This window comes from Armigeres subalbatus, chromosome 2, assembly GCF_024139115.2.
Source record: "Armigeres subalbatus isolate Guangzhou_Male chromosome 2, GZ_Asu_2, whole genome shotgun sequence".
NCBI classification, from domain to species: domain Eukaryota; kingdom Metazoa; phylum Arthropoda; class Insecta; order Diptera; family Culicidae; genus Armigeres; species Armigeres subalbatus.
In genome coordinates this window covers 278,515,031-278,540,804 of record NC_085140.1, presented here as the reverse complement: position 1 = coordinate 278,540,804, position 25,774 = coordinate 278,515,031, and positions in this window count along the sequence as shown.

Below are 25,774 nucleotides of genomic sequence, written 5' to 3'. Positions count from 1 at the left end.
AACTCAATTTACGGTTCCTTTCACTAAATACGCCCTTGCGTGGGAGAAGCCAAAAATAAGTAAAATGCGAAAAATCCGTTGATTACTTTGCCCCGTGTTGAATTTTCACCCACTGAAGTTTCACCAACTCAAATTTATGTTATTTTCACTCACCGGAACTATGGTGAAAACAACTCAAATTTGGCTTCTTCCACGAACAGCACACGTTGAGTCGATGCAGCTCTCTTTGTTTATAAAAACATTCAAAAGATAGAGTGAAAAACTACCTACTATTGAGTTAAAATTTGTTCTTCGAACTCAAAGTTGAGTTCTTAAACGTTTTTGGGTTCTTTATTTTTCTTTGTAGCGGAGAAAATACAAACCGTCGCTTCAACTTCACTCGAACAGATACAATCTTCAACAACATAGACATAAATATAAACAATAATATTCGACAACACAACCACAGTGTGTTCGTCTGGCCTGAACATAAAAGTTTCTTGATTACGAGGGGTGACGACGGTTGCACACTAAATCTTCCAACACCAGGGCTGACAATGATCATTCTCGTCTATGAAGAAAGCGAAAAAATTAGTCTTCGTCATAACATTGCGACGACCACTATTCGTTTTCTTCGCGCCGCATGCGAAGCAATACGTAACTCTTACTTCGGCGTTTTCTAGTTGTTTGTCGAATTTCGTCGATTGCGTCGTCACATCGATGTCCGATTGATATGGCCAGTTGGTGTACAGTTTGATCTTTGGTTCGCTTTTCCATTTCATTAAGCGCAACTGTCAGATTCTGGTGTATATGGTTGATCAATTCAGCATCCTTAGTTGGAGAAATTCCGGTGTGGATGTTGGTTTTCCATGAACCTCGTTGTAACAAACATGTCCCTTCGTGATCGAAAATTAGTCCTTCTTCTTCAAATGGTTTGATGTTAATTCCCTTTGCAATTGATAAAAGTGCGGCTGTTCGAGCTCGTTTCCTTGCATTCATTTTCTCCCTAGCGGATTTTACTTCTTCTTCGTTAATCGTTTTCCGTTTACCCCATTTAGGAAAGTTTCGATCTACTTTGGATGATTCACCGGATGCATGAAGGAGAGTTGCTTGTTGAATCTTTGTATCCATTGTTTTCTCCGGTAATCCGGATACGTCCAAAACCGCAACTTTAACAGAAGGTCGTTTGACCACACCTTTGGTAGTTTGGATTTCTACCGAACGAGCTTGTCCATCAGATACAGTATGAGTATTAATTACATTTCCTTTCAACCATGTATTTGGCGCTGCATTCTCATCAGTGATCAATACAATGTCTCCGACCTTAATCGGTTCAATTTTGTTGATCCACTTATTCCGTTTGATGAGGGTTGGCATGGCATGGATGAGGCATCGTATTTCCATTTTTGCTGCTTCACCGGATCCCATTCTAGCGTTGATATCTGATACCAATTTCTGCATCACGTTGTTTGATCCGACGAAATTTGTTCCATTATCGCTATACAAATGCGATATTTTACCTCGACGATTTTGGAAACTTCTTAGGCAAACGAGAAATGAATCAGTACACAATGTTTCTGCCATTTCAATGTGAACGGCTCTAGATGAAAGACAGGTGAATATTACTCCCCATCGTTTCTCTGTTGACCGTTTTACTGTCACTTCGAATGGACCAAAGTAATCTACTCCACAATTAGTGAAAGGATGGATATATGGTTTGGTTCTGAAACCTGGTAATGCTGCCATCATAGGTGCATTAGATTTAGCGGATGAGATAATGCATTTCTGGCAACATTTTCTTATATTTTTTACAACAGCTCGGGCGTTGATTATCCAATATTTTTGCTGAAGTGCCGCAATAATGCTATTTTCTCCTTGATGAAGATATCTCTCGTGTATTGATCTCACTACAAGTTTGGTAATGTGGGTTTTCTGGGGCAAGATTATGGGAGTTCTTGTGTCCTGTGATAGTTTCATTGCCTTTTCCAAACGTCCTTTAGATCTCATAACTCCAAACTCGTCCAAAAAGGGGTTCAAGTTGTTGATGCTACTTGTTTTGCTCACTTGGCCATTCAGTAATAAATCTTCCATTTCTTCTCGAAATCCTTGCCATTGTGCCTTCTTATAAAAGTAGTTTTCTGCAGCTCTTCGGTTTTCTATTGAAATGGCTTTCACGAAATGGTTTTTGTGCGCCAGTTAGAGTAGCCGCGTTCTTCGATATATATTTCGTCATCGTCCTTGGAGTGATGCGCCACAAATTCATCTATTTCCTTTTTTGTTTGTTTCGGCCAATCATCCTCATCAGATCTCAAGAATTCTGGTCCATTTAACCATATAGTTTTGTCAGAGGTCATTTTTGTGGCGGCATCTGCGGGATTTTTCTCTGAAGGAACCCACCTCCATTGATCCATAGTGGTTGTATCTAAGATTTCTCCAATTCTATGCACAACGAATGGATGAAGTTTTACATGAATTTTCTTAATCCAAGACAGAACAGTCTGTGAGTCTGACCAGAAGTATGTTTTAGATATCTTGAGACGTAGTTCCTTGCTGATTAAGTTTGCTAAACGAGTACCAAGTACTGCAGCTTGCAATTCCAAACGTGGTATTGACAGTCCCTTTATCGGTGCAACTCTGGCTTTTCCTGCTATCAGTCTTACACAGGATCCGTACTGATTAGTGCTTCTGGCATATACTCCTGCTGCAAACGCTTTATCTGATGCATCGACAAATGTATGGAGCTCAATATATTCGACGTTGCCATAAGGGCAAAACATACTTTTGAATATAAAGGATAAAGACGGATCCTTAAAAAACTGGAAAACGATCCATAAATAACATCTGAATGTTCCTTAAAATGCTACCATAAATCCATAAACAAGTTAATGAGATTCCATAAAGAATAATTTTTCGATCCATAACTAAGCTAAAATTTTGCAATTAATTGGGAAATATGTTCCATTAACATGGCCAAGAAAAACAATACAATTCTTGCTATTTTCTCATGAAAATATGACAAATTATCCATAAATCTTTGGAAAATGATCCATAAAAAACTATATCCATAAAACTTCAAATTTGCGCATTTTTTTATCGTGATGATGATCCATAATTTCAGTAATATGATCCATAATTTTAGTCATATGATCCATAATTCTGGCCATTTGATCCATAACTTTGTTCAAATGATCCATAGTTTTGGTGATGTGATCCATAAATTTTGATAAATGATCCATAGATTTTATAAAATGTGTGGATCAATTAATATAGTTTCATTGGCCTTCTTTCCAAGCATTATGGATCACATTATCAAAATTATGGATCATATGACCAAAATTATGGATCAAATGGCTGAAATTATGGATCATCATCAGGATATAAATTGCGCAAATTTGAAATTTAATGGATGAATATATAGTTCTTATGGATCATTTTTCAAAGTTTTATGGATCATAAAAATATTCTTTATGGAGCCTCTCGAACTATTTTATGGATTTATGGTAGCGTTTTATGGAACATTCAGATGTTATTTTTGGATCGTTTTTCATTTTTTTATGGATCGTTTTTCCATATTGAACGGTGCAAAGTAAGGGCTGCCTGCCATAAGTGATGCATCTTGGAATTGACAAATTTTCCGCTTCTTTAATAGTCTTTATCCAAGTTCTCCACTGTTCTTGTAGATGTGTTGGAATTGGATCATCCCATTTTGTAGTGGCTTTGTGAAGTTCTTGCATCAGCATTCGTCCATGAATCGACAAGTTAGATATCAGTCCCAATGGATCATAAATACTCATAATGTAGGCTAGAACTTCTCTCATAGTTGTTACTTCGTTTTTAGCAATTTATCTCCGTATTTATTCCATTTGATTTGGTACGCTAGACAGTCGTCCCTGGTGTTCCAATATATGCCGAGAACCTTTTCTGCGGATGAATCTTTATCCTCCATTGGTTTTATGGATGATTTGTGCCTTCTCTCCACCGGAATTGACTCCAATAGTTCCGTGTCATTTGAAATAAAATTTCGAATGTAGTATCCCGCATGCTGATGAATTTCAATCACTTGATTGACTATTCTTTTGGCTTCGTCTATTGATGAAAAACTATCAAGGTAATCATCAACATAGTGTTGTTTTTGTATAGCCTTCGTAGCTTCTGGATATATTTTTCCGAATTTTTCAGCATTTTTGTTTTTCACGTACTGGGCACAAAATGGGGAACATGTTGCGCCAAATGTCATAACTTGTAAAACGTATACATCAGCTTCCTTATCCTTGTTGCATCCCCTCCAAAGAATCCGTTGTGAGTCTTGGTCAGCTTCCATAATTTTCACCCGATGGAACATCTCCTGTATATCTCCACTGATTGCACTTTTTCCCTCTCTAAAGCGCAATGCTACTCCATGAATTGGCTCATTTATATCTGGCCCAGATAATAATTCAGAGTTGAAAGACACTCCATTAATTTTGGCTGCTGCATCGAACACTAGGCGGGGTTTTGCCTTGTTTTGATTCACAACCATAAAATGAGGTAAATAAAAAGTCCGTGGTGATGTGTAGCTTATTTCAGTGGGTGTAAGTTTTCGTATATATCCTTTAGATTCATAATCCTTGAAAGTTTGTATAGCCCATTCTTTGAGTGTGTTGTCCTTTTCTAACTTGTTTTCCATTATCTCGAGACGTTTTGACGTAGGATTACGTCTTTCCGGAACATTGGGGGGTCATTCTGCAGTTTCAAATCTGAGACCGTCACGAAAAGTGGTCAGGAAGTATGGGCTAATCACTTAGCCGTCTTTCAACCGATTTTAAAGATTTTGGTGTTAATCGATCGACAAACTCTTTAAGATTTCGCTCAACTATCGAAAAAATGCATTCAAAGTGCTGAACTATTGAAAAATTGAATTTTACAAGGCACTGAAAATCGGTAAACCAACCAATCGCGTATGTACATCGCAAGCACAGACATCAAAATCGTGCAACCTACGGGCTCGACTCCAATCCTCAGTTCAATTAAATTTTCTCGGAGAACGGGCACAACGATGACGCCCGTAGCAGCAGTCTCAGCAGAAAATAGAACATCGAGAGGCCATCGCCGAAAGCAACAATCTTGGGACAATCGTTCAGTTACTGTTGGTGACGCATTTTGGAAAGAAAATCGGTTCTTCTCAGGACAAAAATTTTATGAGAAGAAAGAGTTGATTGCAAAAATGGCATCGATTACGGTCCCCGGATACCAGTGGCGCCACTGAAAATGTTTTCTTAATAGTGGCTATTTAGCAGAAAAGTGAAAATTTTACGCAAGATACGGACTATCGTTTGTTTACTATGAATGATTAGAAAGGCGCATTGTGGATCAAAATCGATTCTTGTCAAATCTATCATTATACAAAAGAAAAGGTAGAGCCGAAATATTTTCTTCAAAGTGCATATCATAACCACTTGGCGACGGTAGAAAGTTGGAATAGATAGCAGTAAAAGTGCGGGAAGTAAACAATGATGACGTCTCACGTCGAGGCAATTTCCAAACCGAAAATTTCTTACACCGGTCGGCATCGATATTGTACTGAGATAGTGAGTTCGCAAGCTGTTATGGACTTTGAATATGAATATTCGATTGGGCTTTTATTTAAGGTTTGGATGTTAGAGTTAAATGGTGGATTCGTATTTTGGTATTGAATTTGGTATACGTTCAGATGTCTGACTAGGTTGTTGGATCAAGGTAATGTGTTCGGATACTATTTTGAGTTTTGATGCGGATATTAAACTTGAATTGGATTTTGATATTGGAATTGGATAATGAATTTAGATGTTGGACTTCGATGTTGGTAAGTAGAGAGTAAATTATGTAGGATACTGTTTCAGACTTGAGTTGATATAAGATATTGAATTTATATATTTTATTTAGATGTTGAATATTAGATTCAGATAGTGAATACGGATTCCGATGTTAAGTTTGAATTGAATTTGGATAAACTGGATTTTGCAATTTTGGGTTGAGATAGTAAGTTCGGATACTATTTTGAATTTTTGAATTGTGAATTTGAATTTTAAATATTAGACTTGCATAATGAATTCGGATTGTATTCAGATATCGGACTTAGATATTGCTGAGATAATATTTTGAATTTCATTTGGATATTTGATTTGATTATTTTGGAACATTTTGGAACACTTTCGAAATTTGAAGTTGGATATTGAATTTACATTATTTATTTATTTGGAGCAGGAAAAAGCCCGCTTTAGTTGAACAATTATGGATTTGAATGATGAATATTAGATCAATATAATGAATTCAGATTTTAAATTGAAATAATAGTTCGGACAATATTTCAAATTAAGATATTGATTTTGAGTTACGTTTATTTAAGCTTAGCTTAGCTTAGCTTAGACTGACTGTACATATCAATGGTTGCTACTCCGTTGATTGATCAGAGCTGGTGCGAATTGCACTTCATTGATTTTGAGTTACGTTTATTTAATGACCTAAAGCCGGGCTTCGATATTTAATAGTCTAAGAATAGTTTTTGAATACTGTTTCGGATTTTGGACTTTGATTTTAAATTCGGATTGTAATTAGATATCGGACTTGATTTTTTTTTATTGATTTTATTAAGGAGACTTTCAGCCCGAGGTAATCGGACTTGATTGAAATAATCAGTTCGGATACTATTTTGAATTGGATATTGAATTACAATTTTGTATTAGAATCTAAAGATGAGTACGGATTTCGACATTGAATTTGGATTAGATTTAGATATGGTGCAGCGTGTAGAGATAATGAGTTTGGGTACTTTTCGAATTTTAGACTTGGATATTTAATTGAAATTTTGTATTTAAAAGTTAAATAAAAGATTCGGATTTCGATATTGAATTCGAAATGAATTAAGGAATTGATTATTGAGTTCCCGAATAGTTCTGAACTATACTCGAATCATACCTTAGATCTTGTATAATGACAAATAAAGGTATACCTATAAATTTGATTATTGTTACGGAATCGACAATCTAACAGTATCATAAACAGTATATGTTGTATTATTATCAATTGAATTAATGAGTTCGGACACTATTTCAAATTTTTAATTAGGCAAGATTTTGAGTTATTGAATTTAGATGTTGTACTTTAGTATTGGATAGAGAAAATGAGTTCGAAAACTGTTTCGTATTTTAGACTTAAATATTTAATTTGCATTTTGATTTTGTTGTTGAATATTGGAATTGGATAATTATTTCGGGTCTTGTTATTGACCTTCGATTGAGTTCAGTATCGGACTTGGACATTGGATTGAAATAATGAGATCGGATAATGTTTGAAGTTTGGTTATTACTTTTAGGATGAGTTTTACTATGGATGGTTATTGAATGAATTTAGTTATTAGACTTCGATGCTACCTATAATGAATTCGTATACTGTTTTGAATTATGACTATGATATTTAATTTGAGTTTTGGATTTGATGTCAAATATAAGAATCAGGTAAAAATTTCGGAAATCTTATATATACAGATATTGCATTTCTGAAATTGCATATGAATTTTGTAATTTGAATTTATATATCTGAATTAGAAAATGAATTTCGAGTGCATTCAATTTCAATTAATGATTGACGAAATGCTAATTTAACACTAAGTTGAAAAACAGGCCAAGTTCCAAATGTAATGTGAAGCCATAAATTTTTATCTGTGTGCTTGATTTGAATATTTGAAATAAGTTTCTGAAGTTATACGAAGATGCTGGATTTGGATTCATATTGCTTAAATGCATTTGCCCATTTGCTTAGGTGATTTTTAAATTTTAGGTTTAAGTATGTTAAAATTTTGAATTTTGTTTTATGAACACATGAGGCATGTTTAAAGAAGAGTAGAGATGGGAAAGGATGTAGTGATTATAGTTTACATTCAATACAATGTTAATTTTATTAGTTTATTAATTAAAATGATTATTAAATAAATTAATTTATTGAAAAAAATATTTTCTGGGTCACCCTATAACGCTTTTCATGCAAACACATTTCCGTGCTTTCATTTTGCGGAGATCTATAGGATGTTATTGTATATGTGGGAGATATTTCTGTTATCACACTGTAGCTTCAATGGTGGATTGCGTGAATGATACTTGTTTGTATATTTGTATGGGTGCGGTTTTGGCGTATGCGTCGTTGGCAGACGAATGCGAAAAAGTTTGTCTTCAGTTGATTGACGAGTTTTGAGGTGCGCGCTACGCGTTGTCTAAGGATGATCGTTTCATCCGAATACGTTTCCGCTGAAAGCGTTGAGAAACGACAATCACTGAGTTGCGTTAGCAGTCAAATGAAATTTTCCCAAGATTCTATTTGCGGTATACTTGCTGTTTATTATTGGAAAGGCGCGTCATTGGAAACAAAATCATCTTTTTACACGATAGAAATTTGAGCCGAGACAAAAATCTGCAAAAATGCAAATCCTAATCACTTGGTGATGGACAAAATTCTTTGTCGGTAGCAGCCCATGCGCTCCTTGCATGGAGACGTTGCCAAACAATGTATTAGAATGGATGACGTCTATCGTGTTCCAGCGGCAAATCATAAATGGGCTGACACTGGCATCAGAAGTGGAAATTTATTTCAAAATTTTGATTTCCGGCGTGCGCGGTACGAAAATTCCTCTCCTCTTTGAGTGGGACTGTGCCCCTGAAAAGGGCCGTTTTAAGCAAAGCTACTTCCTCGTTCATTCACTAGGAGCTGACTTACTTGGTGACGACTTTGAAACCCTCCGAAACGGCGGCCATGGCCAGCTCGACACGCACGAAGATGTCGTTTACGATGCTGTTTATAATGCTCCACGCCTTTGATGAGACGTCCTTGATGATGTTTCTCTGAGCCTTGCTGCCGCCGCTCGTAGCAATTATCGTTGTTGCCACCGCCCGTAGCAACCATCATTGCTGTTGCCTTCTCCGCAGCCTTTCCACCGCCGGTGATGTCTAGTTGGCGCTGCGATGCAATTGTCCTGCCGATTTTCCGAGAAAACCAGACTTCGGCTGGTCAGAATACGTTTGCATGAAGTCCGAGGCCCCGCCCCTTTGGGAGCCGTATCATTGGCATCGACTTGCTTGCTCCGCCTTTCTTTTGTTCGATGCCAGTGTTTTCGTACATAACCAGGGACTCTTCTTTTTCTTCTTCTTCTTCTTTTACTTCTTCAAAGTGCAAATTATTATCGCTTGGCGTCGGCAGCAGCGCAAGCGCTCTTCGGAGGGGGATGCTGCCTAAATTGATTCACATGGATGGTGTCTATCGCGTTTTAGCGGTAACTTATCTTGTGGCTGACATGAGCAATGAAATGAAATTTTCTCTAGATTCTGCTTCGGTATTGTCGCTGCTTGTGATTGGGAAGGTGCATTACTGGAAACAAATGGGTTCTTTTTCAGAATCATAATTTCACACGAGAGAAGATTGAGCCGAGACAAATATTTTTCAAGGTACAAATCATAAGCTTTGTTGCTGCTTGTGATTGGATAGGCGTATTGTGGAAATCAAATTGGTTCTTATCATAACCATCATATTACATGGGAGAACTTTGAGCTGAGACTGAGATAGTGTGCATCTGTCAATTATGTATATCTGTCTGTCAATAAGGATTAATGTTTCCGTGTTACAAGTTTTTCGAGTAGAATTCAACTTAATCCGTGCTAATACAGTTGTTAACTCTGATCATGAAGATTCCGACGCCGGTGAAAATGTTGTGATGCAGTCCTCAAGATCAGATGTCGATGATGAGCGTGGTGACGTTGAAGAAAACGTGTCTGCTGTCGCTGATGATGGCGAACATATTTTCTTCACTTTTAACACAAGACAAACCCAATTTCGATCGGGCTGATCGGTAGTTCCAGAAACGATTCGTGGAAAACGATTTTGGTTGCGCATGTGATGTTTGTGCTAGAACCTGGTTCAGGAATGATTTGAAACCAATCTCCAACTCTAATGCTGCCGTGTTACTTACGACAAACTATTTCGAAACGGTGGAAGGATTTTCGGCGTGTGCTACATGTCGAACAAGCCTGAACTGCGGATCAATTCCCACATTGTCGCAATCAAATGGCATTACATATCCCAAGTGTCCGTCCAATTTGCCCTGCTGGAGTCACTCACCACAAGACTGGTGTCTCCCAGGATCAATTTCATGCAGTTTCGTCGTTTGCGGCATATTGCAGGTTTGTGGAAAAGTTATTTTACTTGAAAATTTCTTGAAAATAAATATATGATTTTCCTAATCTATTTTCATTAACATGCAACAGGTAGTTTGGCAATAATCGGCCAAATTATCAACATTCCAGTCGACGTGGCCCAGATGGTAGGCGAACTTCCCCGCCAACTGGATGACGACTATGCTATCAACGTGTGCATCAAGAAACACTTCATACACAAATCAAGTTACTTGACCGGCTACTTGAAGAAAGTTACCATTAAAGCATGGCTAGACTATCTGGTTACTACACCGCTCTACAGGTGGAATGGAATTGTTTTCAATGAAGAAAACTTGGCTGCGATCGGACAAACAGAGCAGACGGATATTTCGGAGGACCGTAGGGCAGTATTCCTTACACGGAAGAAAAAAAGTACCCAAAATTGAGTACTTTTAAACTTACTTTTGAGTTATTTTTTCTCTTCGCTTTCATCCAGTCTTTCTTTTGTTGTCAAAAACAAAAGAGCCAAACAATCCAACGACGCCAGTTCAATACGGGAAGCCAATTTTGAGTTTTATCACCTGAGGTCGAAATTGAGTGAATTAAACTTAAATTTAGGTCAATAAATTTTCCGTTGGGTACTTTTTTAACATGGGAGTAAAGGCACTACTTACTCTATTTTGGGTTCCCGTACGGATGTTCGAGGTTGGGTGAATTAAACTCACTATTGGGTAGTTTATTTCTTCCGTGTAAAGTCGTCGGCGAGATGAACGAGATAGAAATGATGATTGGACAACAACATACACTCATGTGGAATGAAGACAAGTTTCTGGAACATGCACCGGCACAAAATCAGAAACCTGTCCTGTCTTTCCCCGATATTGTCGGTGTAGCACCAACTTAGAATTCAAGTCAGGACTTCCGAACCGAACTGTCTTCCGAAGTTTTATATGTCAAACTAATTGATGCGTTGTTTAACGTATCTTTAGGCGAATCCAGCGCACTACTTCCGAAGTTGGGAAAGTTGCCTATATCTGGAGAAAAATCCAACTTCGGTATAAACGTTCTAACTTTGTTCCAGATAGACAATATTTATCTTGGACATCCGAGATGCTTCAACCGTGAAGTCATGCGGCTGCGGGTATCGAAAGGATTAAACAATACCTTTAAATGCATGGGCACTGCCAACATAACAAGGGCACAGTCCGCAAAACCGCAATATCAACGCCAGGAAACATATTCAGAATTTCAAAATAAAATCTTTTACACTTCACGTAATCCTACGTCCAATTGGCGGTCGTGTCTTGGATACAACCTTCTACTTTTTTTTTTTACATGTACAGTGTTCGGCCGGCTTGGCCTCAACTTCAATTTTAAATTTTTATGTTTACATTGTTATTTAAGTGTTAATATGATATATCATGACGGCCTTTAGGAGGCGCTGGTGTGTTTTTTAAATTTGATAACCTAACTACTATGTACACTAATATTTACAATAAGAGATTTGATAACCTAGATTGGAACTAGCGCCCTAATTGGAGCCTGATCCGAATGCAAGCAACGGACCCTAAACTTTTCTTTACACTCACCAAAGCGTTCATGTAAGGTTTTATTCCGGCCAGACGGTGGACCTCGGATGTTCTTGTCCTGGGAGGGTGTTGAGGATCATCCTCAGGAATTTGTTTTGGACCCGTTGAAGTTTGAGGTGGTGGGTTTTAGCGCAGCTCTCCCAGACCGGCATGCCATATTCGATCACAGGGAGGATGATTTGCTTGTAGACAGCAAGCTTATTTTTCAGGGACAATGACGACCGGCGGTTGATCAAAGGGTACAGTAGTTTCAACAAGACGTTACACTTTGTCACCGTTTTGTCAACCTGTTGCCTGAAAATAAGCTTGCTGTCGCAGGTCAAGCCAAGGTAGCCGGCCTCATTGGCCCATTCCACGGTCGTGCCATTGAGGATGATTTTACAGTCCCCAGGCGGAACAAGTTTAGGGGATTTGGAGTGGGGGAAAATGATGACCTGGGTCTTCGCCGCGTTGATACAGATCTTCCAGCTGGTGAGGTACTCTGTCAGGGCATCCAGGCCTCGTTGGAGTTTTACCACTAGCGCTCTGATCACTCTACCGTTGTAGACGATGGACGTGTCATCTGCGAACAGAGACAGAATGCCGCCTTCTGGAGGTTCTGGCATGTCGGAGGTGAACAGATTGAAAAGCAGGGGCCCGAGGATACTGCCCTGGGGAACGCCTGCGACGATGTTGTGCGCATTGGAACTCGCTCCGCTGATTGAGACCCGGAATGTCCTTGCCGACAGGTAATTGTTGATGATTTTCACCAGGTAGCTGGGAAGATTGTAGCGTTGTAGTTTGTACACCAGGCCATCATGCCATACATTGTCAAATGCCTTCTCGACATCGAGTAAGGCCATGGCGGATGTTTTCGAGACAAACTTGTTCCGTCTGAGGACGTTGGTAACTCAGGTCAGTTGGTGTACAGTTGAGCGACCGCGTCGGAAACCAAACTGTTCCTCGAGCAAGATGTTGAGATTTTCGGCAGACTCAAGTAACCGATGATGAATAGCTTTTTCGAATAGCTTGGATAACCCTGAGAGAAGGCTGATGGGTCGATAACTTTTGGGGGAGAAAGGATCCTTCCCAGGCTTCCGGATGGGGATAACTTTCGCTGACTTCCAGGACGATGGGAAGTAGCTAAGCCGGAGACACTGATTAAAGATCAGCGAGAGGTGCTCAAAGAACGGAGCACTCATGTGTTTGAGCTCGAGATTCAGGATGCTGTCGAAGCCTGGGGCCTTCATGTTCTTCGACGATTTGATATAGGCCGTCAATTCGTCAGCTGAGATCTCCAACTCCTCCGAGAAGTCGTTGGGAATCAAATGGATGTTGTTAGCATGCTCGTTGACGGCTGCTTCGTGTGGACTGACGATGTTCTGCCCAAGATTGTGTGAGCTGACGAAGTGACGACCTATTTCAGCGACCTTCTCTGCAGGAGTTATCAAGCGATCCTTAGAGCCATTATTGTCTAGTGGGATCAAAGGTGGAATGGGCCGAGGCTTGGATTTTAGAATTTTGGTCATTTTCCAGAACGGCTTAGCATAATCTGGGAGAGTGCGGATCTTATTCGAGAAGTCGTTATTTTGAGGTCCACCATTCTGGCCTTGATAATTTTGTGATTCGATTGCAGCGTGCCTTAAGCTCAGGCAGTCAGTACGCTGAAACTGCCTGCGAGTGACATTCCGCAATCGAATCAAATCTTTGGTGAGTGTATCGATGTTTAAGGAGTTGCTTACCTGCCGAGCCGTCGGTACGTGTTGCTCTCGGGCCGCCGTGATCGCCTCCTCGATAGCGCACAGCTGGCGGTCGATACTTTCCGGTGTCTCCGGACGCACCTCGTAGTCGACGGTGTTATCGACGCACTGCTGGAAACGCTGCCAGTTCACTCGGTGGTAGTTCCGCCGTAACTGCAGTTCCGCCACCACCGGATAGTGATCCGAACTGAGCTCCTGGTATACAACCGGCTGCGAGACGTGGTCACTCAGGTTTGTTACGTAGAGGTCGAGCGTTGCGTGGGCACCGGACCGACTCAGCCGAGTGGGGGAATCCGGGCTCAGGATCGTGTAGTGGCCTTCCTCCATGTCGTTGCTCCAGATGGTGCCGTTTCGATTGCCGCGACTGTTGCCCCAGGCTTGATGTTTGGCATTCAGGTCGCCGGCAATGATATACTGGCCTTGCCTCCGCGTCAGCTTGACGATGTCCCTCCGAAGGGTAGCCGATGATCCATCGCCGGCTTTGGCTTGCGTTGGACAGTACGCCGCGATGAGCGCGATTGTGCCGACCGAAGTGGTGATTTCGACACCGATGGCCTCGATGACCCTGAGCTGGAAGCTTGGATCCAGGCAACAGGTGATGTTGTCGCGAAGAGCGCTGGCCGCTCCACCGCGCCTGGTCGGCCGGTCGGTTTGCACCATGCGGAAGTCCGGGCCGCTGATGTTCACCGCCGGTTTTAGGTGCGTTTCTCGGTGATGAACGCCACGTCTATTTCCTTCTCCTCAAGGAAATCCTTCCGCTCGATTGTTTTGCTCTTTGGCGAGCAAGCGTTCCAGTTGACCAGGCCCACCCTAGCAGCCATTTTCAATGATGAACATGCCAAGTGTGAAGACCTGGTCGAATCGGGTTTTGCAGCCGCGCAGTCGAGTGGCGAGCTGCGCGAAGATCGGCATCAGTTGCTCCGGAGTGTACAGCGGATCAGATTCTTCCGGTGGGACGGCTTCGTTCTCCGACTACCGACGGAACCCAGGAGGAGGGAGTGGGGGCCATTCGCTGGTGGGTGGTGCCGACGATGCTGGAGCTTGGACCGATGCAGCTGCCGCTGCCAGTCGCTTGTGCGGCTGTAGCGGTGGGAGTATTGGAATCACACGACAGGGAGCCGGCATGGCTGGAAAGTTCACCTCGTTGATTGCAGGAACACGGTTCTTCTTCGGAATGGCCCTGGTGGAAGTCTTCTTCTGGATTTCCAGGAACTCGGCTCGCTTTGGGCAGCCCTTTGTGGTGGCCCTGATATTTATCGCCACAGTTAGCGCACTTAGGATCGGCCACCTCCATTTTGTCGCACACGTCAGGCGGCTAAGAGTCGCCACACTTGTTGCAGCGCGGCTTCGTGCGGCAGTTCCTGCTGCCGTGCGCGAAATTGAACCAGTTGGTGCATTGCGTTACATCGCGGTGCACTGGCCGATATCGCTCCCAGTCAACGCCGGTGTAATTTATAACGCCAACCAGCTTCAGGTCCTTCCAGGTAGTGGAGCCGTGCTCCAGATGGATCGTAAAGCTGGTCGCGATATTTCCTCGCCTTGTCGTGACGAGCGATTGTGTGGACGGCTACTGGCTTCAGTCCGCAACTTTCAAGCTCTGCTTGGAGCTCTTCCTCCTTCATGTCGTGAAGTCCTCGCAGCAAAGCCTTGAGCGGCTTCGTGCCGGGGTGGTCATGAGTGTAGTACTCATACTTGTGGACCTCGAGGAACTCCACGACGGATTGATGATGGTCCCTGTTGGCCGGCATCACTTTCACGCCCTCGCTGCAGAGCCGAAAAGTACATTTCAGCCCCTTAGCGATCAGCTGGCGAATTTTTGGGCGTAAATCCGGCGGATCGCCCTTCACAAAAACGGGCGGGCACTTCTCCTTCCGCTCCGGTTGCACCTGCGGCAGCTGCGATTGCTGCTTCTTCCTCTTTTTCGGCGGATTGCCGGCGTCATCAAGCGGCAACGGCGAGAACACGTTGCTCTGCAAAAGCTGCTTGGAGGGGTTACCCGCGCCTCCAAGAGCAGTGCGCTTAGGCACTTTTCCAGCGACCGAATCGGCCGGAGACTCGGTGGCCGGTTCCCGGAGAAAATAACGCCAACGCGACGAAGCGAAAATGTAAACAGTGAACGAACGAGAAAAACACTTCGAAAAAATGCGCGAGCAAAAACACGTCCGCACGTGTTGCTGTCTCGAACTGGAATGATGAGATGATGATGGGCCACACGCGCGCGAGAGAGCAGTTTTCTTGCAATCAATAAAGATGGCTCGTTAGTCCCGCCTCTTTGTTGTCCGGCAAGGATGTTATCGATCATTTAGTAATTTGCGTTCGATCATTTAGTAGTTTCACAGCACGCCGCAGAGCGAACCGCATCAACGACATCTCACGACGTCTTTTCCGAGTGGAATCGAGAATATTATCAAGCGCGTGTTTTTTTGCTGTCAAGTAACTTTCAGGAAAGATAGTGTTGTCCGATTTCCAAAGAAGCCCAACTTCGTACCTGCCATTTGTATATTTCAATGTTTGATCCATAATTGTTTCCACTCTTTTGTCCGCTTCAGATTTTAATGGGTTCTTGCTGATTTTGACGCCAAAGTCCTCGGTTGAAAAATATGCTTTCATCATATTTGTCATTTCCTCTTCTTGATGAATCATTGAGAAATGATTCTGAATTGATGCAGATATGTTGCCAAAAATGAACCATCCTAATTTTGATTTGATGGCTATCGGTTCATTTGGTTTACCAGATCGTCTTTCAAATGGAATTAACAAATGACTGTGTTCAACTCCAATCAGAATCGTGGGCTTGGCTTTTTGGTAACTATCTGTTGGTAGGCCCTTCAGATGAGGCAAACTTTTTCTGCAAATCCTCGAAATCTAATGACTGCGTTGGTAATTGAAGATTCTTCATTGTTCTTACTCCTTCTAACGTGTAGTTCTTCTTTGATGGTCCGCAAATTCCTAATGTCACATTTAAACTGTTGCCTTCTTCTTTGCTGACGTTTTGAGTCCATTTCAATTCGAGTGGATCTCTTATGCCTTTCAGTGACAGCATCTTAGCAATATGTTCATCTATTAATGTCACAGATGATCCGGCATCTAGGAATGCATAAGTTTCAACAAATTTTGATCCATTTTTCAAAACAACTGGAATAACTTGAAACAGTGCTTTACTTCTTTGGATCCGATGGTTGGGCTATATAACCCTCTTGATTACACTAATTTATTCCATAAATTTCACCAAACTGTAATCACCGGGTATGCATTTGCAGCATGTACTACATCTATGCCATTCCACAAGTACAGCTTTCAACTTGCTCTCTCTGATGGTGGTATTTTTTTCCTGTTGATCCAAAATGTTTCTACATTACAACAATCCCCTTCACCAGCGAACTCTCTTCTGGACTTTTGGTCTTCATCCTTAACGCAATCCGCCGGTCCCCAGCGTACAAATCGTGATGGTCGGACCTCAGATGAAGCGCCTTTCGCGGCATGGCGTTTCCTTCGGCTCGAATCTGTGCGCGCGAGGGATGAGAGAGAGAAAACTAACCCGAACAAGAAGTGGAAATTTTCATTAACGAACAGTTTTGTGTGCGGAATGAACGAAAAATCGTGAAACAATTAGATTGCTTTCTAGACTTCGTGTTATTTCATATTTTCCTGTTTAGCTTTTCAAACTGTTTTCCCCGCTGAAAAGTGTTGTTGTTAGTTTGAAAGTTACAGACTCTGTCCGAGCTTCGCCGTACAGCGAAAAGTGTGAAAATTTAACTACATGTAAAAAAGTAATCGTGTATACAATAAAAATAATGCATATTCGCTACATGGAATTGAATTTTGGGGATATTAGACAAAACGCCTTTGGTGCTTATTCTTTTTATTTGTCGTGTTTGTTATAACAATGGTGCATAATTAGATCGAAATATGCGTGGATGAAAGATTGAATAAAACAGAAAGGTATGAAAATAAAATTTCCGCATTGCCCCACGCAATCCACGTTGCGGCTATGTTTATACCAGAAAAGGCGACGCGTGGTTTCATGTTCTCTTATTTTGCGCTTATCTTGCAGGCATCTTACCTCTGTAGGAGTTTTTCGACAACAGAATATCGCCACTGTTTACCTTTTCCATAGATACGAGTTTGAATTTGAATCCTGTTTATACGGCTTAGAAGGACAGTGTTGCAAAGCTGTGGCACCGCTTGATGTGGTTGCACAAAATGTTCATTGACAGAATGAGAGGAGATCGATTAGTGGTGTACTCAGCTCAATAGTCACCTGAAATGTTGCTTGATTGCGAGCCGAACTTGACGAACATTATTGAAATCGCTCAGATGTAAGAAAGATATCGTACACTTCATGTAATATACATCGCTTTTAATTTCATTTTAGCCATTTCCTCAAGAGCACTGAGCGAAATCGCGAGCGCTTTATTTTCTATTCAACCGGGCACGGCGCTTCACTCTCGCACCCAATGAGGTGAATGTCAGCAAATAATAGCAGCCGCAACATATACCGGTCCAGTCTCTGTGGCTCAATGGACGGAATTACTAAAGTTGCTCCATAGGGTAAGGCGATCGGCACCTAACTTTTTTTCCCTACTGCCTTTTCCTAATTTTACATTTACTTACTTTTCATTGCCAGGTGCCGGCTAAAATATGTTGGGAAAACATGTGTTCCTTGCACTGAAGCATTTAACCGAACATATATTTAAATGCAACAGGAAATTTGCTTAAAATGTAACGTAATCTGATGCCAAGGTATGTGCAAATGTTTTTACTGCGGCGAAGGAAAAAGAATTGAACTACTTAAAGTGGACTATATTGGAAGAATTTTATGAACTAATAGCATATAGCTTTGTACCATTCCTTTACTACTATCAGAAATTTAGATTGTTTTCCGTTTATAATCAATGATGCTTTAACGAATATAACTTATAACGTAGATTTGGTTACATATGAAAAATACATAGCAAAGAATTCTGAACAATGTGTCTTAAAAGACATGTACTCAAGATGACATGGTATAGTCAAACACTTCACCAATATCAAAGGATTATATGATATGCATATTTCGAGCAGAAGCACTTTATCAAAGTAGCACCATTGTGGATTGAACACCACACAATATACACTTGAATTCCTGGTGTCTATGTCCTAGATTTGATCGAATTGTCTTCACGGGAACTATAGACTAAAAGTTTTCTTATATTTTGCTTTACAATACCAAATGCAGCTTGCAGTCTTTCATCGCATACAGTTTAATATACTTCTGGCAAAGATATAAGGAGCATTGTCGGTTTTACGGTGACCACTTCAATTGAATAGATGCCTTTTCCATGAGTGTTCCACCTTATGGAGTGATATTGCAGTGAGCGAACAAAACAATTCCAAGTGCTTTTCAAATTTATCAAAGGAAAGTGATGCAAAAAGATGACATCTATTGTTTTGACGCTTTTCAATATGACCACAATCGGATTTTCATCTTCTAGCAAGGTTGACGTCCGAATGACTGAACGAACAGTGACTGATGTCATCAATTTTAATTTACTTCAATAATATGAGTTAAAGTTAATTTTTATTACTTGAAAAACTAATGTAAAATATAAAATAAATAAATGAACATTAGCCTTCGATTACTATCAATGTGGTTGAACAGCCGTAAATATTACTTTACTTTCAATTTTAATAAATAAATGATGACGGGCGCCTTATCCGAAATTCAAAAGAACAATCACTCACTTAGATCCATTGATTGTTCTTCTCACGAAGCATGATCAATTGAACAAATTAAGAAAATACTAACACTAACACAACTTCCTTCCTGTGGTAATAGTGGAGATGCAGAGTATTTTCGGTCTCTAGTAACAACAATAACCACACACAACAACACACATTGATCAACATTTGGAGCTGCTGAAACGTGCACTTCGAGAATAAATGGTAAATCCAACCACTATTCACCTGGATCAAATTTGCACCAGTTCTGATCAATCACGAAGTAGCAACCATTGATATAGCACAGTCTAAGCTGCTAAGCTATTGTCAGACCGGATATACTTAACTACCTTATCAAAAATCACGTTAACGAAAATTTAAAAAATGTTCAGACTAAGGCCGAAGACTCTTCAGTACATAAAGTTGTCTCTGAATGGAGACGATCCATATAGCTGCACATCGCCAACAGGCAGGGTTCGCAAATCATCTTCCACATGATCGATCCACTTACTCTCTGCACACCTTGCCTTGTTGTGCCGTTAAAAACTTTCGTAGTCGTCCGATTTTCGCGATGTGAACAATGGATGGTTCTCCAAACACCTGAAGCGAAGATGCTACGCACACTTTCCTTTGGAAAACAAAACAAAACTAAACTTCAAGCGAAATTCGAAGGATTTCCAAACCCAAAGAAATTCTTGTTGAATAACATTTTGAATGGAGAAAGTCGTTTAGCAGAAAGTCAGATGACTTATGGTCAATATCAAGCCATTTGTAGTTTCCTTCGATCTTCTGATATCATAATCATTTTCTTCTTTGTCAAATATTTTTACGTATTGTCTCTGCTTCGCAGATCTCCGTTATTCTGGCTAGTTGGAAATGATCCCAAACGAACCATTCGGCTACGACGAAACGCCACTTCGTTCTTAACGCTAACGCCGGATGAGCAGCCAGAATACCCTGCTCCCAATTCAAGATCCGATACTCTAAGATCTAAGATAACCTTATATATTGTACATTTAACCTCGAATCACCACGATGTTGCCTATATCCCTATCTTACTTACTTAATGTAAGATGATATCTATAAAGTACGCGAATAGAAATGAATTTCAAACCAGACCAACATAAATTAATAACACTGTAACTAATAACTCAGGTAACAGATAACATCTTGCTTCCAAATGAACTAACGTTATTATTTATTCAGACTAAGGCCAAGTGGCCTGTGCGGTAATATAGAGTCTTCTCATTCGGCTCGGTCCATGGCTCCACGTCAACCAGCAGTCTACGGAGTTTGGTTCGGCGGCGAACTCTATTCGATCGGAGCGTCTTGCGGAGTCCAAAGTATGTACGATTTCCAGCCACTATACGTCCCGAATTTCTCTGCTGGTATCATTTTCGGCAGTCACCAGTGAGCCCAAGTACACAAATTCTTCTCTCTCGATTTCGTCCACCGATGCAAACTCGCGGTGGGTGGCTCACATTGTCTCTCTTGAACCCCTTCTTGTCATGCTTCATCTTCGACGTGTTGATGATTAGTCCGATCTGCTTGGCTTCCTCTTCGGTCTAATGTAGGCCTCCTCCATCTTCTCAAAGTTATGTGCCAGCACATCACCCGATCCATCGTCGCTTTGATCAACCGTGTCGTTTATCCGGAAATACGTTTCGTGCATTAGCTGCCATAGCTGGTCTCGATCGATTGTATCATATGCGGCTTTAAAGTCGATGAATAGATGATGTGGGCACGTTGTATTCGCGGCATTTCTGCAGATTGAGCGAATGGCGAACACCTGGTCCGTGGTGGAGCGTTCGCCCATAAAACCCCTGGTACAGCCCCCGAACTCCCTTGCAATTGATGCTAGTCGACGGCATAAAATTTGGGAGAGTAACTTATACGCGTTCAGCAATGTGATTCGCGTAGTTGCCACAATCCAGCTTATCGCCTTTTGTAGATGGGCATGGGGCACGACACCTTCCATCCACTCCTGCGGCAAAACTTCCTCCTCCCAAATCTTGGTAATGACCTGCAGCCCTCTAGCCAGTGTCTCACCACCGTGTTTAAAAGCGCTCCTGGTAGTTGTCAACCCCAGGAACTTTGTTGTTCTTCAGCTTCTGCCCTGGATTTCTGGAGATCCAGGTCGGTAAAATTATGTCCTGCGCGCGTTCTCCAGGTCCATCACCATACCGCCATCTTCGTCTGACACATCGCCATTCAGGTAAGCAAATGCGGTATTTTGAAAAATTTCGTTTCAGGTGGTTCAAAACGAAATTCCGCGAATTTCGAATTTGAGCGTGGCAAATCAGATTTCTTGATTTCGTTTCGTTCATAAATTACAAAATCGCTAGAAAAACTAGCTTATAACGAAATTTAACGGAATTCGCGACGATTTCGAAACAAATTTAGACTTAAGTCATACTGTCACGTACGGTCGAGTATTATAAAATTTGGCTGCGCCGCTGAACAAAATCATAAAACTATGTTCAAAACTTAATGTTTTACAAATTTTTCTATTAACGCCTACTACATAGTCCCTTCTGAGTCGACAAATACGTATTTAGTTTTCTTCTATAAAACGTCTTCGGTGTCCAACAGAAAACGAAAATATGTTTAACATTCTACCCCATTTTTCCAAAAGTGATCCGACTCAATATTTACGTCAGGCTCAGAGTGTAAATGTAATCACTAATCAGATATGAATCAGAGCAGTACAACTTGTCAAAGAGGCAAAGTCGTGGCGTGAATTCCTAATGCCCTTGTGAGTATTTTAGAGCGCCTCTTTTTTATTAAAGGCCAACTTCTTCTGCTTATGGCTCAAGCCAGGTTTGAGCCGCATGACTAGGACCGCTTAAGAGTTAAGAAGGCCCTCAGGAAAACATTAAAAAAGTAGATGATTTTGCGTTGGATTGATTTGAAACATGGTTTTCGTCTTCGAGTTTTCAAAATAACTTCGTTAACAATAAACATTTAGTCGCTTTCCAAGGTTGGCTTCACATTATTATTTATTTATTCAGACTAAGGCCGAAGTGGCCTGTGCGGTATATAAGAGTCTTCTCCATTCGGCTCGGTCCATGGCTACACGTCGCCAGCCACGCAGTCTACGGAGGGTCCGCAAGTCACCTGATCGATCCACCTTGCCCGCTGCGCACCTCGCCTTCTTGCCCGTCGATCGTTGTCGAGAACCATTTTCACCGGGTTATTGTCCGACATTCTGGCTCGTGCCCGGCCCACCGCAGTCGTCCGATTTTCGCGGTGTGAACGATGGATGGTTCTCCAACAGCTGATGCAACTCATGGTTCGCCTCCTCCACGTACCGTCCGCCATCTGCACCCCCTGGATGGTACGCAGCACTTTCCTTTCGAAAACTCGAGTGCGCGTAGGTCCTCCACGAGCATCGTCCAGGTCTCGTTCCGTAGAGGACTACCGGTCTAATGAGCGTTTTGTGATAGTCAGTTTGGTACGGCGGCGAACTCTATTCGATCGAGCGTCTTGCAGTCCAAAGTATGTACGATTTCCAGCCCAGCGTCTTCGAATTTCTCTGCTGGCTCATTTTCGGCAGTCACCAGTGAGCCCAAGTACCATTCTTCTACACATCGATTTCGTCACCACCGATGCCACTCAGGTGGGTGGCTCACATTGTCTTCTCTTGAACCTCTTCCTATTATGTACTTCGTCTTCGACGTGTTGATGACTGTCCGATCCGCTTGGCTTCCCTCTTCAGTCTGATGTAGGCTTCCTCCATCTTCTCAAAGTTACGATTAATATCTATTGTTTAAGCGACCCAAATAGCGGATGGACTTTTAAAATTGTACCACTCGTGTTAATCCCTGCTCTTCGTATTACCCTTCCAAAGCGATGTTGAATAGCACACGAAAGACCATCACCTTGCCGTAACCCTGCGGGTTTCGAAGATACTCGAGAATTCCCTGACTCGAACAACGCACATCACCGATCCATCGTCGCTTTGATCAACCGTGTCGTTATCCGGAAATCCGTGTTCGTGCATTAGCTGCCATAGCTGGTCCTGATCTATTTTATCATTTGCGGCTTTAAAGTCGATGAATAGATGATGGTGGGCACGTTGTATTGCGGCATTTCTAGTACTTGGCGAATGGCGAACACCTGGTCCGTGGTGGAGCGTTCGCCCATAAACCCGCCTGGTACCAGCCCCACGAACTCCCTTAATTGGTGCTAGTCGACGGCATAAAATTTGGGAGAGTACCTTGTAGGCGGCGTTCAGCAATGGATTGCGCGGTAGTTGCTCAATCCAGCTTATCGCCATTTTTGTAGATGGGACACGACACCTTCCATCCACTCCTGCGGCAAAACTTCCTCCTCCCAAATCTTGGTAATGACCCAGTACACCGCTCAGCCAATGCCTCACCACCGTTTTAAACAGCTCTCGGTAGTTGGTCAACCCAGGGGCTTTGTTGTTCTTCAGCCTGCAATCCCTCCTGGATTTCCTGGAGATCCGGGGCCGGTAGAATTGATCTCCTCGCGCGTTCCCAGGTCCATCACCAGGTATCAGGTATCAGAACGTCGGCCTCAGGGGCACGTTCACCTCAATTTGGGAGATTTGTTACCTCGTTTCACACCTTTTTCATCACACCTGACGGAAAAGGAGAGTGAACAAAAGAGAAAGGAATGTGGATGGGAGAACAAAGGAATGTTTGGAAAAGGGCCCTTGAAGAGGGCCACAACGCATAAGCGTACAGAGCTTATAGCTCCTTACCACAACAGGTTGTGAACAAAAAATCTCTGAAGATTCAGGTTTCTGAAGTCAATTTCACAAGTAAGTGTTTACTAAATATTTGGAAGCGCAATTGTGCATAGACTGACAGTTACATATTGATGATAAGTTCCATAATTGGATTCACAACTATCACAAACAGATGATTCAACGCGTTGAATATTTGCCATGTGATAGTTCAGTCGCGATGACCTGTCAGAAGCCTTGACTAAGACACTGCAATTTGCAGACAGATTAGCTAAATAGCTTGCTACTACCGGAGATGGCTCCCGGATGCACAATTTTGTTTGATGACATGAATCCAGACTACTCCAATGCCATTTGTTGGAGAGACGCCAAGAGTTGATCAAAGCTTCACCCAACACTTGGATATTGGAATAGCTGGCTCAGGACCAATAAAGTCATGCGATGCTCCACTACGAGCTAACTCATCAGCCAATTCGTTTCCAGCTATGGAAGAATGGCCAGGTACCCATATAAGGTATAAAGTATTTGCGTCAGTTCCTCAATTTGAGTTCGACATGCGATTACTAACTTGACCTTGAGTTGGCTGAGGGAGCTTTAATAGCTGTGCTATCTGAACAGAAGTATATTACTTTGCCCATATGCGTTGCTGCAGTGCAGATTGCACTCCACACATGATGGCAAATATTTCCGCTTGAAAGACAGTGCAGGTGTACCCAGTGAGTGTGACTGTTCCAATCTCAGCTCACGCGAATAGACTGCACCTGCTCCACCTTCGAGGAGGGAGCCGTCAGTGTAACAAACAATGCTGTCACATACTTCTCTCCAAATAGCCAGATGTCCACTCATCCCGTGAGGGGAATTGTGTCGAAAATGTCCTATAAGGAAAACTACTAACTTGTGTGAGATCACTTGAGCAAGGAAAATTTTGTCCCAATTAACCATAAGCGGTACCAACGGTGTGTGTAGAACTGCGGTTTACCGGATTCTCCCATAAAACCGAGAACCCATAGTCGGTAAGTACAAGAAAATGCTTTTGTTTGAGATGTATGTAGTGGGCCACGTCGAGAGAACTTCGAGAGCAGCCGTGGAGTTGAAGAGAAGCACTCAGTCGTGCCATTATGCATCCTTTGTTGCCTAATTTAGACTAAGTTGTCCTCCACTTCCCCTTTGCCACCACAAAGACATCCATAAGCCGAAATTGTCGTACAACTGTTGTGTAAATCATTTGATATATTTGGGTTTAAGACCCCATAAGTTTTACCAAAGGTTCGTCGGCATTGGCCGAAGCATACACGCTTTTGATACTGAACTCAATGTTAGGTCCAGGAAAGCTTTGAATCCAAATTAGACCCACATACTTTTACTTGATCAGTTACATTGATTTCAGAACAAAAGATGTAATGACGATACCATTACGATTACGTTTTTTTCCGTGAAAAGAACAATAGATGTTTTATTTGGATTGACCGAAAGGCCATATTAGCGACACAACTTCAACTACCTGAGCAGTTTGCATCAGGTCGAATAAGGTAGTAATGCACAAACCCACATCAATGAAGATCACAGACAAACAGACATAACACATTGAACATTCACTCATCAAATTCATCGTCATTTGATACTACGACATCTCGTTGATTTCAGTTAGTTGGGCAACATCAGAACAGATGGCGGTAGTGAGCAAATGTCAAACCGAGCAACCCAATCGCGCGCCACTAGCGACCGATTGGCACTAATGATTATTTGAATTGATCAGTAACATCAGTGAACGATGAAAATTTGACGAGTGTTATGTCTGTTGTCTGTGGTAAGATAGTCGTCAACAAATCCATAGGTAGGAAAAACCGCCATTTGAGTAACCTCATTAGCGTATCTGTGGTTAACCAATACGTAACTTCT